The sequence below is a fragment of the Neophocaena asiaeorientalis genome, unplaced genomic scaffold, assembly GCF_003031525.2.
Source record: "Neophocaena asiaeorientalis asiaeorientalis breed wild unplaced genomic scaffold, Neophocaena_asiaeorientalis_V1.1 scaffold333, whole genome shotgun sequence".
Lineage (NCBI taxonomy): Eukaryota > Metazoa > Chordata > Mammalia > Artiodactyla > Phocoenidae > Neophocaena > Neophocaena asiaeorientalis.
In genome coordinates, this window is record NW_020173119.1 from 271,551 (window position 1) to 276,005 (window position 4,455).

The window sequence follows — 4,455 nt, forward strand, 5'->3', positions numbered from 1 at the left end:
TGAGGAGGTAGGACCAAACCGGCAATTGCTCGGGGCACTTGCCCTCCTCAGTTTGGTTGTGGATGGAAAGGCTTCCTTGGGCCAGAGGACAGTCGCCATGAATTCACAGACTAACACCTTCCACTTTAGCCTCTTTCTCGTATTAACAGTACACAGCAAGAGCAGAATAAAAAGCCAGGGCCTTATTTTCTGGCCCTGCCCTCCTGGGAGAGTAGCCGAGGTGAGGGGCCCCAGCTGTACCCCTCTGTGTGGCAGGCAGGAAGGGCACAGGGGCCGTGAAGAACAGGTCAGAGCCTGCCCTCTGTCAAAGGAAATATCCACCCTCCTAAGCCTTTCAGAGACTATTTTCTTCCAAGTAGGTCCCGCTGTTACCAGGGCAACCGAGAACCCTGGGCTTTGTGTTTCTGTGTCTGTGGAGTCCCTGGGGAGAAGTGGTCTGCCGAGCTTTCCCTTGTCTGCGCAGGATGCAGGAAGTGCTAGCCGGAGGTAGAGCCCCCATCCCCATTTGGGGGTAATCTCTTGCCTTGTTAATGCCTGTCCTCATCCCCTGGGAGGGGCCAAGGCCCCAGGGGAGTCAGTTCTGGCGGTCAGGGGTCAAGGCTTAGGACCTGGTTTCTCAAAGTCAGATTTCTGCACTGATCCGATGGCACACCTCTCTCAGGAGGTGCAATCTAAGCAGGTGTCCTGGAGGGGCGAGCTCACACCAGATCATGGTACATGCTGGGGGATCATTGCACAAATATTTCTCGATTACTTACTGTGTGGTAGTTCAGGATCTCCAGGCTGGTTCCTGCTCCAGGGAACTCTATGGGAAGTCTCAGGACCAAACTGGCTGCTAAATATCATGCGGGCTAGTTGGTCCCCAATGCTCTTTTCTGCACGGGGCTGAGCTGGTCATTAGAATTGCCTAGGGAGCTTTTCAGAAATAGAAATTCCTGGACATTCTGATTCTACCAGCGTGGGTTGTGAGTGGAGGGTGGAGGTTAAGAGTTAAGGAGGTCTAACCGCTGGAGTTCACAGTCAAACTCTGCAAATGGAGCAAGTGACCTTGAGCTGCCAGTTTCCTCACAAAATGAATGAGAGGAACAGTGAAGCCTGCTTCACAGGCAGCAAGCTTTTCTCTGCCTTCCTCCATACCTTGGGAACAGAGTTTTTATGACTCTTGCCATCCTTGTCACCCTTCTACTGCCCCCACTCTTTCCTTCCTTCCTTCTTCCTGGCTTTTGCTCTATTTTCCTATTTTGGGCATGCAAAAGGGCTTCTGTGAGATGCAACCTGGTCACCCTCCATTGGGCAGCCAGGATCCCAGGTGGGCCCTGTCCATCTCCTGGGTCTCGCACTCACTGTTGCAGCAGCCCCAGAAGGTATTAGCATTTCTGGCAGCCATGGCAGTCTGCTGATTCATCCTGAGCCCCCATCAACTCAGGTTTTCAGATTTTTTTTTCACAAGTTTCTTCTCATCCACATCTTCCCCACTCGGGCTTCTGCAGATGGTTTTCGGAACTTAACTGCAAGATTTCACAAGTGCACCTAGTAAAGGTCATTTCAGTACATCCTTCCAAGTTAGAGAGATTGCGGGGGTGCTCCTGATTCCATTTTGGAGGGGATCCTCTGGTCCTCCAAGCTTCATGCCATCTGCAGATGCCCTTGGCAAGCTACCTCTAGGTCTCCATCCAGCGGCCCATTTATTCACTCACTTCTTAGTTTACGTACCAAACTGGGGTTGCGATCCTACTGTGTATCCAGCCATGTGCTGGGCCCCAGGGACTAGGTAGATGAGGAAACTGTGTTCTGAGCAGGAATGGGACTCACACAGGGTCCAAAATCCAGTCAGTGGTGGGGCCGGACTGGAATCCAGGGTTTTTTCCCCTATACTCATAGGGCTCCCCACTGCAGGGGTGGGCAAGGCTGACCTTGCTCTTACTTTCCCCCGCCTGCTCTGATGGGCCATCGCACACTCAATCTGGGATCACCTATTCCCTACCTGCAATGGCGTGAGAAACTCCAGGGGGTGCTGGAGACTTTATCTGACCCCCTGAAGCAGAAAGGGGAACCCTAGTGCTCACTGATGCTGCTCACAGCCCCACAGCCCTGTCCCTCCCCAGAAGGGGCAGTCAGCCACACACTCATGCATACTCATCGCAGTAAACTCAGCCCTACCACTGGCCTGGCTTGCTCTGCAGGCACTTCCCTGCAGGGCAGAACTGACTGGTTCTGGAGCCTCCAGAGAGAGGGCACCTGATGCATACCTGGTTGCTTTGGCAAAGACCCAGAATCCAGTCAGGTTGAGGCTTGAGCTCGTCAGGGGGCTTTCCTGGGAAAGGGCATGGAGTAACAGAGTCGAGAGAGTACGGGTCTGGGAGTCACAAAGACCCAAGTCCCCCATGCAACCTAATATCTCTGAAATTCAGGTCCCTCAGCTCTAAAAGAAAACACCATTACCTGCCTCACTGAGTGTGGGAATGAAATGTCGTGAAAGTGTCTGGCACACAGTCAGAAACAAGCTGGCTTCCTCCCTCCCTCCCTCCCTCCCTCCCCCATAAAGAGGCAAAGCAAGTGCAACTCTGATGCCTGGCTTCGTTTCTCACCGCACGCCTGTACAGTGGCAGGGCAAGAGGACAGGTGGGCAGGACAGAGCAGACCCGGGAAACAGGAGGGCCACTGGAGGGGAGGCAGAGAGGGGCGAAGCATCCCTGGAGCTGACGAATGGGTAGCTGCGGTGCTGTGATAGAGCCACTTAGCAGCTGTAAACTTTGGGCCAGTGACTTCTCCTCTCTAAGCCAGTTTCCTCATCTGTAAGATGGGGGTGAGATGAAATGAGATAACGGATGTGTAGTGCCTGGAACGGCACTTATACCTGGTAGGGGGTATAAGTCCATAAACGTTCTCACCCACTGTCCCAGGGGAAGAAATTTCAACTCATGGCTGGGAAACTTGAGCAAATCCCAGAATGGGATTCAGTTTCTTCTGCCCCCACAATCTGTGAGGAGCAGTGAAATCTTGCTGGAGCGTGTCTGCGTGGACTGCTCTAGGGATGTATTTAAAAATCTTCACCAGCTTTCTCACTGGTGTCCCATAGCACCATCTAGTGCCAAGAAGTGGAAGGGCCCTCCCCCTTCCCCGATGTGGGCCCCCTCCCTCCCTCCAAAGTCCTGTGTGTGTGGGGGTGTGTGTTTGGGGGCCAGGGGGGCAGCACTGTTATAGGATGGTAGGGTAGGGCTAGACCACTCATACCTTTATGTCTTTATATTAGTGGAGAACTAATGCTGTTTTTCAAGATACCTAGTCCCTCCACTTCCCTCCTGACAACTTCTGCCATCCACAAACTCGGTAGGCTAGGGCCCTTAGTTTCCTCATCGAAGGACGTCAAGGCTTCAGGCTAGGGTTGATCCAGGCGAAGTGCCTGGTAAGTACCTAATGCCTCCTAGGTGGGCTTCTGTGCTTGCTCAGTAACCCAGAGAGACAGAGTCTTTACACACCCTCTATCTTTTTTATTGAGGAGAAAGCTTTAGCATACAGAATGATTTCTCATCTTCACAACACAGTAATGCAACAATATACAATAACACATTGGTTTCAAACGATTTCTTCCCGGGTCTCTGGGAATCCGTGGGCAGCCTTCATACCCCTGCATGCATCCCCCCATCCCCACCCACCCCTCTTTCAACCCAAGAAAGCACCCAAAGCCCATAGTTCCTCTTACAGCCCTTGTGGCTGTTACATCACAATATTGAAGACCTGGGAAAAGGGGGGAAGAGGGTCAAAGGGAGCCCAAGCCCCCTTGCCACCAGAGGGCCAGAAACCAGCTCACTGCTCATCTGCCCTTTCCCCGGCTGAAGCTACATGGGCTCAGGATGAGAAGCACCATGGGAACAGGCAGGGCCTGTGCTGAGGGGTCCCTGGAGATGGGCGTGCAAGGCACCTGTCCTTTGCACTTCTCTGGCAGGCACGTGGGCAGCAGGGCCAGTGTGTCGACCATCAGCAAACAGGGTCTACGGCTTTGAAGAACAGCGGTTCCCCTTCTGGAACTCTCTCCTGAGGAAATAGCTGAAAAACAGACAAACTTTTCTTTACAGGGTTATTTACTCCTGCACTGGTGGGGATGGGGGAAACCAGGCGATTGACATGTCCAACACATTAGGAGAATGCTTAAATAAATGATTCAGTCTGTGTGACTGCATAGGTGGCAGCCATTTTAAATCCTGCTGATCGAGAGCTCGCAGGATGATCTTGGCTTTGAAAAGACGCAGTGAGGGGGCTTCCCTGGTGGCGCAGTGGTTGAGGGTCCACCTGCCGATGCGGGGGACGTGGGTTCGTGTCCAGGTCCGCGAGGATCCCACGTGCCGTGGAGCGGCTGGGTCCGTGAGCCATGGCTGCTGAGCCTGCGCGTCCGGAGCCTGTGCTCCGCAGCGGGAGGGGCCACAACAGTGAGAGGCCCGCGTACCGCTAAAAAAA

At 53.4% G+C, this 4,455-nt stretch overlaps 1 protein-coding gene across 5 annotated transcripts in view; it reads left to right on the forward strand.

Moving 5' to 3' along the window:
* NHSL2 (NHS like 2) overlaps positions 1–4,455 on the forward strand; it is a 56,552-nt gene that overhangs the window by 25,746 nt on the left and 26,351 nt on the right. The window lies entirely within an intron of this gene.